The following is a 9,429-nucleotide window of genomic DNA, read 5'->3' as shown; positions in this document are numbered from 1 at the left end:
TTAAAAAAACACAACACCACAAAACGATCCATGCACAGCCAAAAGAGATCATCACAGAATAATATATCCATGCGTATAGGGAGCCAAAAAACGATGTGACGGAGGGTTATAGCAAGCAAAAAAATGTTTCGGTCTTTGAAAAACACACACACAGAGGAAGAGGACATTTAATCCTTCTGCTCAGCTGGACAACATGTCACGTTTACCGGGAGTATATGGCCATCCTTGCTTTGCAGCTATAATGCTACCGACATTTAAAAACCAACAAACCAAGGGGCATTATTTAGCCATTTCGAACCCCTCTCTCCCAGTTTCTACACCTTGGCTTAGCCTAAAAAAAGGGGGGAGCTGGATCCCCCCCCCCGCGTCTAGTTTACCAGCGAAATGACACGCAGCAGTAGCATCCAGAAAAGCAGATGACATAATTTGCAGCCATTCCCTGTTCATCACCCAAACGCCAGCACCTCACCTCGCGCTCTGGATGACACCCCATTTATGACATCATCTTAAAAAAAGAAAACCACACACACACACACACAACCCAACCCTAACACCAACCATCCCCGATCATACCTGCAAGGGGTTTTATGGTTTGACTTACACCAACGCACGCACATCCTTTATCAATGGGTGGCTGCTTCTTCAACATTGCAAGGCGGGGGGTGGAGAAAAGCAAGCGAAGAGGCTATGCCCCCGCCCCAGATGACCAAAATGAAAAAAAAAACAACTGGTGGAAATATTTTATTCTGGAGCAATGCACACGTTTGCAACGGATATGCATCCCCTTGCATTTTCCCGCGGCGCGTCAGATTATATTGCAAGAAGCAGAGGTCTCCAAGCTGATGGAGGGTTAGGTGGGGGAAGGCAAACTAAACTAATTAAGCAGAAAATAAATCGGAAGAGGTGGCGGGGCTTATCTCGGAGGACCCCCGCATCTCCGCCGTGCACCACATTTTAATTGCAACCATATCTGCACACGCTCCCGTCCTCCCACAGAATCCTCTTCGCGCACCGATTGCCTCAACCCTGAGCGATTTTGCAAAAGGGAGGAAAAAAAGGTAGCGCGTGCAAACGTAACCAGTCTTCCACCACCATGCAAGCAAACCCCCCCCCCCCCGGTCCAAGTGTGTTGGCGACGCCTCCCTCTCTCCCTCCTCCTGCGCCCCCTCCCCAAATCCCTCCCGGGCGTGTAGGCAAGGGCTACCTCGCCTCCTCCCCGCTGCGCCCTTACTCTTTGCAGGAACGCAGGCGATGCGCCCTGGGCGCGCAGCAGCTCCTTCAGCCGGGAGGCGTCCGGTTTTTAATCCTCTCTTTTTTTGGCGGCGGCGGCTCGGGATGCAGGAGAGAAGCATGCACCGCGACGGGGAAGGTGCTTGGAGTTCAAAAATGAAATGCAACCGAAAACGACGACCTCCGACCAATTGCACGGGGGGCGAATTCAAAGCGTGCGCTCAGGCGGCCACCCGGCGCAGCGCGGAGCCTTTGCAAGGAAGGAGGCGAGCGGCGCTGCAGGCGAGCGGGCTGGCGGCTCGCATCCCGGCCAGCGTCACCGATCCACACGCGCGCACTCGCAGACACGCATCTTGCCCCTTTTCTTGCGGCAAACGGCAGCCAACCCCCCTGGCCACGCCCCCCTTGTCACAGCCTCAGCCTATCGGAGAGCAGGATCCGGGAGGAGGGTGGATCGCCTGCCCTTTTTAACTCTTCCCGCACTGCAGCGCTCCCAGGCTTGGAGGAAGGGTCGGGGCTGGTCTACACGTGATGGGAGATGTTTGGGTTTGATGGCATTTTTATTTTTTTAAACACGTTTTATTGTCCCATTTTGCTTTTTTTCTGTGCGCCGGTTAGAAGTTGCAAGTAATGAAGCGTTTCCTCCAATTGGGAAACTGAACCCACATTCATCAATTGATCCTAACAGTTTGGAGAACTGGGCGCAAGCTAACAAAATGAATTTCAATACAGTACTGGAGAGGCAAATGTCAGGTTCTGCACTTAGGCAGGAAGAACCAGCTGCTCAAATATGAGATGGGGGAACACCTGGCTTGACAGCAGTACATTTGAAAAGGATCTAGGGGTCTTGGTGGACCACAAGTTGAACATGAGTCAACATGGTGATGCAGCAACAAAAAAAGCCAATACTATTCCAGGCTGCATCAACAGAAGTCTGGTGTCCAGATCAAGGGAAGTAATAATACCACTCTATTCTGTCTTGGTCAGACCACATCTGGAATACTGTGTCCAATTCTGGGTACCACAATTTAAGAAGGATGTTGATGGGCTGGAAGATGTGAAGAGGAGGGTGACTGAAATGATCGAGGGTCTGGAAACTAAGCCTTATGAGGAACGGTTGAAGTAGCTGGGTATGTTTAGCCTGGAAAAGAGGAGACGGAGAGTAGATATGATACCTCAGGAAATTGTGGACTCTCCTTCCTTGGAGGTTTTTAATAATAATAATAAATTTTATTTATACCCCACCCTCCCCAGCCAAGACCGGGCTCAGGGCAGCTAACAATCAATAATAAAAACAAAATATAACTTAAATACAACTTTTAAAAAACAAGATTAAAATACAGCATTAAAATATTAAATTGCAGCCTCTTCACAGGAGAAGAAAGGAAAAAAGAAAGAGGGGGAGGGAATCAAATTGATTCTAAGCCAAAGGCCTGGCGAAACAACTCTGTCTTACAGGCCCTGCGGAAAGAAAACAGATCCCGCAGGGCCCTGGTCTCATGAGACAGAGCGTTCCACCAGGCTGGAGCCAGTGTTGAAAAGGCCCTGCCTCTGGTTGAAGCTAATCTAACTTCCTTAGGGCCCGGGACCTCTAGGGTGTTGCTATTTATGGACCGTAAGGTCCTCCATGGGGCATACCGGGAGAGGCGGTCCCGTAGGTACGAGGGTCCTAGGCCGTGAAGGGCTTTAAAGGTCAAAACCAGCACCTTGAACCTGACCCTGTACTCCACCGAGAGCCAGTGCAGCTGGAAAAGTACTGGGTGAATATGCTCCCATGGCAGAGACCCTGTGAGGAGCCTCGCTGCAGCATTCTGCACCTGCTGGAGTTTCTGGGACAGCTTCAAGGGCAGCCCCGCGTAGAGCGGATTACAGTAGTCAAGCCTGGAGGTGACCGTCGCATGGATCACTGTGGCCAGGTCGGGGCGGGAAAGATAAGGGACCAACTGCTTGATGCGGCGAAGGTGGGAAAATGTCGCCTTAAGCAGGTTGGATGGCCATCTGTCATGGATGCTTTAGATGAGATTCCTGCACTGCAGGGGGTTGGACTAGATGACCCTTGGGGTCCCTTCCAACTCTACAACTCCATGATTCTATGATTATAAATAGCTTTTTGCCCTTCTCTCATAATAGTAGAAATTTATGGATGGCCCAATAATATTAAGTGGCAGAAGCTCAAGCATTTCTTCACACAGTATTTCCTTGGTGTACGGAACTCCCTGCCACAAGTAATAATAATAATAATAATAATTTTATTATTCATACCCCATCAATCTGGCTGGGTTTCCCCAGCCACTCGGGCCGCTTCCAGCAAAATAGAAAAACACAATAAAACGTCAAATATTAAAAGCAAAGCGAAGCTTTAAAAGGTGGCTGTTAAAAGAGATGAAATGAATTTGTGGTGGAGGCGAAGAGCATGTGTAATTGGCGGTTAGACATGATGGACCCAGTCTATTGAAGGTAAATGCACATTTGGGGGGGTGATGTGTTCGAATTCTGCCCCATGGAAGTTGCTTTGTCCAGGGAGGGTCTCATCCTGTGTACCAGGTGGAGTTGGTAGGCAGCTGCCCTGGATACAGAATTGACCTGTGCCTCCATGGACAGCTGTGAGTCCAAAATGACTCCCAGGCTGCGCACCTGCTCCTTCAGGGGCACAGTGACCCCATTCAGGACCAGGGAGTCCGCCACACCTGCCCACCCCCTGCCCCCCAAAAACAGTACTTCTGTCTTGTCAGGATTCAACCTCAATCCATTAGCCGCCATCCATCATCCAGCCGCCAAAGAATTCAGAAAGGGTTTAAACTTGCCCAGTGAGGCAATGGGGTGGTTGTTCTGTTGCATTCACCTGATGGAGAGAAAAATGGGGGGCTGGCAGGCCGCCGGATCCAGGCCCCTGTGTTTGCCGCGCTGGTTCTAAGCCATTTCGACCTGCGATGTGATTCAGTCACTCTCAACTTCCTTCGACAGCTCTTCTCATCTCCCACGACTAATGCGGTTCCGCCGCTGCTATAGAGACTGGGTTTAAATAAGAAATAAGTGTGTGCCCAGGGAGATCGGGAATAATTATACAATTACATGTTGTTTTCATTTTTTGGAGATAAGAGGTGCCGGAGCTCAAAGATACTTGAAAGCCCTTTGCTATGGAAACTTTAACCCCCCCCCTTAAGCCCAGGTATGTCAGGGCGGGGGGAGTCCAAGCTATGGTTGCTTGGGAGCGGGAATATGCACTCTGCATATGCTCAGAGGTACTCCTGCCTGTTAACAGAGTGAATGCTGTTCTAGGCTGCATGAACAGAAGTCTAGGGTCCAGATCAAGGGAAGTAATTGTACCACTCTAAAGACACCTGCTTCTTGGGAGAAAAGCAATGACAAACCTAGACAGCATCTTAAAAAGCAGAGACATCACCTTGCCAACAAAGGTCCGTATAGTTAAAGCTATGGTTTTCCCAGTAGTGATGTATGGAAGTGAGAGCTGGACCATAAAGAAGGCTGATCGGCGAAGAATTGATGCTTTTGAATTCTGGTGCTGGAGGAAAATTTTGAGAGTCCCATGGACTGCAAGAAGATCAAACCTATCCATTCTGAAGGAAATCAGCCCTGAGTGCTCACTGGAAGGACAGATCCTGAAGCTGAGGCTCCAAGACTTTGGCCACCTCATGAGAAGAGAAGACTCCCTGGAAAAGACCCTGATGTTGGGAAAGATGGAGGGCGCAAGGAGAAGGGGACGACAGAGGACGAGATGGTCGGACAGTGTTCTTGAAGCTACCAGCATGAGTTTGACCAAACTGCGGGAGGCAGTGGAAGACAGGAGTGCCTGGCGTGCTCTGGTCCATGGGGTCACGAAGAGTCGGACACGACTAAATGACTAAACAACAACATTATGCCTTGATCAGACCAAGGACACTGAGAGGAGGGATGACAGCCATCTTCAAATATCTAAGATGGAGAAAGATGGTTTTTAAGCAGAGGTTGGGTGGCCATCTGTCATAATAATAAATAATAATAATTTTTTATTTGTACCCCGGCCGGAGCCGGGCTCAGGGCGACTAACATCATAAAACTAACACAGTATACAAAGAACATAAAAACAGGCAATCAATTAATTAAAATACATCTTAAAATTAGTTCAGAACAAATGAAAATCTGGACAGATGGCAGTCCACGGGTAAAATTGAGAGTGGTTCATATTCTCCAGGGCCAGCTGTTACCACTGGTCTTATAAAGGACCTGTGAGCAGGCCAGGAAGCGTCTTTAATGCTTGTTCTTATACAGAAAGAAAAGAATCAGACTGAACCCCAACCAAAGGCCTGGTGGAACAGCTCCATCTTGCAGGCCCTGCATGGATACTTTAGCTGAGATTCCTGCATTGCAGGGGGCTGGACTACATGACCCTTGAGGTCCCTTCCAACTCTACAATTTATTTATTTATTCCATTCTTCCTTTTTTTAAAAAAAACTAAACAAATTATTAGTCTTCCTATATTTACCCAATATTTCCACACTTTAGCCAATTATGCAGTTTTTAAAAAAATAAAATAAAAATAAATTTATGATTCCAGTCTTCCATTGCCCATGAGCTGTGCAGTGCCCTTCCCTCTGCCGTATGCAAAGCAGCAACCACCAGTTGCTTCAGATGCCTTGGAAAAAGGTAGGTTTTCATCCAGGCTTTCCCTTACCCATGAAATCAGACCCAGGACAACTGCTTCAGTGCTGCAACAACAACAACAACATTATTTGTATGTCTCCCATTTGAATAATAATAATAATAATAATAATAATAATAATAATAATAATAATTATTATTATTATTATTATTTATTTATACCCCGCCCATCTGGCTGGGCCTCCCCAGCCACTCTGGGCGGCTTCCATAAAAACCAAAAACACAAATCTGTGCCCTGGACACAGATTTGACCTGTGCCTCCATGGACAGCTGTGAGTCCAAAATGACTCCCATATGTAGCCATATTTATAGAAGTAAAAACTTATCGAGCTTTCTTTTCCAAAAGTTGTTGAGCATTTCTTGGGAAAGTTTCAAAAAACCCCGGACATTTTCCCAATTTCCCTAAATTCCCCCAGACACTAATTCTGTCATTAGAAAACCTGGGGAAATTCAGACATATGGCAACCCTATCCCAACACGTATATTAAAAACACAGTAAAACACCAAACATTAAAAAGCTTCCCTAAACAGGGCTGCCTTCAGGTGTCTTATAAAAGTTGTAATAATAAGAATTTATTATTTATACCCCGCCCATCTGGCTGGGTATAAATAATACTCAGCCACTCTGGATGGCTTTCAACAGAATATTAACATACAATAGTCTATTAAACGTTAAAAGCTTCCCTAAACAGGGCTGCCTTCAGATGTCTTCTAAAAGTCTGATAGTTGTTTTCCTCTTTGACATCTGGTGGGAGGGCGTTCCACAGGGCGGGTGCCACCACCGAGAAGGCCCTCTGCCTGGTTCCCTGTAACTTGGCTTCTTGCTGCGAGGGAACCGCCAGAAGGCCCTCGGCGCTGAACCTCGGTGTCCGGGCAGAACGATGGGGGTGGAGATGCTCCTTCAGGTATACTGGGCCGAGGCCGTTTAGGGCTTTAAAGGTCAGCACCAACACTTTGAATTTGAGGAGATTTCACCCCTCCCATATCCAAGAATCTCCTGATGATCTCTGCTGATTCTCCAGAGAGGAGGAGCAGTGTTCTGCTCTCTACTTATTCTACTCCAGCACCCAGTCAGTCAGTCAGTCAGTGTGTCAGAGAGAGAGAGAGACTTAGTGTTACAGATCGTGTGTAGAGATAAGGTTGCTGCTAAGAGCAGCTGCAGACACTCAGTGTAGTGTAGCATTCTTTATGCTTAGAGAACCCATTAAGCTCTGTATATAGTTGTATAGTAGTTGTAGATAGAATAAAGAAGATATTCTACAGAGCTGCTCTCCGAGTCGTTTATATACTCTGCTAGACTCTGCTATACTCTGCTGTGCGACGACTGTCTTCTTGTGGAAGTGAATCCGGTGCTCACAACTCTTTTCAGCTGTGAGTCCACAGCACTTTGACCTGTTCCTGTCCAGAAGGTGGTCTCTGGAAGTGCTACCCAGCTCACCTAGCCCAGTCGGGGCTGAAATGTATGAGTCCAGTTGGTGGCACTGGCTCAAGGACGATGCTGACAGAATTGTGCTTGGAAACATGTAGTTCTTAATCTTCTTGACATCTGATGGGAAGGCGTTCCACAGGGAGGGTGCCGCCACCGAGAAGGCCTCTGGCTGGTTCCCTGCAACCTTGCTTCTTGCAGCAAGGGAACCGCCAGAAGGCCCTTGGTGCTCAAAGTCAATGGGGGCTGAGCAATGGTGCTGGATGTCAATATCCAGGCTGAGCGATGGGGGTGGAGATGCCAACAGAGTTTCCCACCAGCTCAGCCCCCTTCCCTATGCTCTGCTGCCTTATGGCCTAGTGGACACACACACCAGACCTTCTGTACTTAGCCAAGGCTGTTTCTCCTTATACAGATCTGTTCCTCCCTGCAATAGATCCGAGCATCCATTCTGCGCAGGCCAAAGCATGATGAGACAAGGGAAGCAGGAATTGCTGAGATTCGTGCCACCGAGGGAGCGCATCCTGAACGAGCCATCCGATCGGAGCAGGCCCCGGCAAGAGAAAGGCGCCAAATCAAACACATGGCCCCGCGGTTCTTTGCAAATATCTACCCCCGTCGGAACGGCGCCCTGGCTAGGAATCTGCTTGTTGATGCAATTTTGCCAAATGTGGCTTTTGAATTTGCTCTGTTTTCATCAAGCACGAGGATATTTGTGGGCGTTGCGGAGTCTTTAGAGGCCCGGAATATGATGGGATGGATCACTGGAAGGTTTCTCTCCCTTTTTGCAACCAGATGGAGGTAGCCAAAGCAAGGAGAGAGAGAGAGAGAGAGAGAGAGAGAGAGGGAGGGAGAGGGAGAGAGGGAGGGAGAGGTGTTTGCACTGATTTCTGCACCCATCTCAGGTCCCCACACAATGCACAAGAGGAGGTGGCAAACTCAGAAGTGTGGGGCAGAATTCAGGGTGCATGCCCCCTTTGCGCATCTGCAGTACATGTCAGGCAGGTGATGAGAAGCAGTCTGAGGTGAGTCAGAAGCTGCATGTGACAGTCAAAAGCACAAGGCGAGCCAGGAAGGCAGGGTTGCAAAAACCGGTGAAAAAAGTGAGTAAGGGCGGTTTGATTTGCTTTCTAATGCAAATCTACCTAATTCATGCTTGCTGAAGCCACCTGTGAAGTGAAGAAGAATTATGATTCTCTGATTCTATGAAAGCCACATGCCTCTGAATTTTGCGATGCAAATCGGCAGCCCAAGAAAAGGTCCCCCGAAATGCCCACATTCTGGGAGAGCATGCATGAAATATCAGAAGGAGGAGACAGGATAGAAATTAGTAAAGTCATGTTTCTCTCCCTCTCTCATAGCACTAGAACTTGAGGCAGGGGCATCCTAGGGACCAAGGCAGTTTCGGCCCCTCAAATATTTCTTTTGAGGGGGCTGCCCCCATCAATATTCAGAGGACATCGCATGGTGTCATGTCAGCCCCCTCTAGGGAAGCTGGTGCCTCTGCCAATGAAGCTGGGGGTTGGGAAATTTAGGACAGATTTTAAAAGAGTATTTATTCATGCCGTGCATAGTTAAACTTTGGAACTCATTGCCACAGGAGGCGGTGGGGGCCACCAACCCAGATGGCTTTAACAGAGGATCAGACCAATTAATGGAGGAGGGAGCTATCAATGGCTACTATCTAAGATTGCTCTGCCCTGACACCACAGTAGGAGGCAGTGGTGCTTCTGAATAGCGAGGGGAGAGTGCTCTTGTGCTCGAATCCTGCTTGCTGGTGTCCCACGGGCATCTCGCTGTGAGCGCAGGATGCTGGACTAGATGGGCCATTGGCCTGATCCAGCAGGAGAGACACTGTAGACAACACTGAGCTAAAGCAGAGAATCTTCAGCTCTCCACACATTGTTGTTTAGTTGTGTCCGCCTCTTCGTGACCTCATGGACCATTGCATGCCAGGCACTCCTGTCTTCCACTGCCTCCCGCAGTTTGGTCAAACTCATGCTGGTAGCTTCGAGAACACTGTCCCACCATCTTGTCCTCTGTCATCCCCTTCTCCTTGTGCCCTCCATCTTTCCCAACATCAGGGTCTTTTCCAGGGTGTCTTTCTCTTCTCG

At 48.5% G+C, this 9,429-nt stretch overlaps 1 protein-coding gene across 1 annotated transcript in view; it reads right to left on the bottom strand.

The window, feature by feature from the left end:
- The window catches only part of LZTS3 (leucine zipper tumor suppressor family member 3), a 327,722-nt gene extending 326,101 nt beyond the window's left edge, over positions 1–1,621 (bottom strand). The window contains exon 1 of the mRNA XM_081925000.1: positions 1,232–1,621. The gene's annotated coding sequence lies outside the window, so the exon portion shown is untranslated. The remainder of the gene's footprint in view (positions 1–1,231) is intronic.
- Positions 1,622–9,429: the final 7,808 nt, after the last annotated feature.

Source organism: Podarcis melisellensis, assembly GCF_964234715.1.
Source record: "Podarcis melisellensis genome assembly, chromosome: 9".
Lineage (NCBI taxonomy): Eukaryota > Metazoa > Chordata > Lepidosauria > Squamata > Lacertidae > Podarcis > Podarcis melisellensis.
Note: the sequence above shows the minus strand (reverse complement) of the source record. Positions and strands in the feature narration are given on the sequence as shown.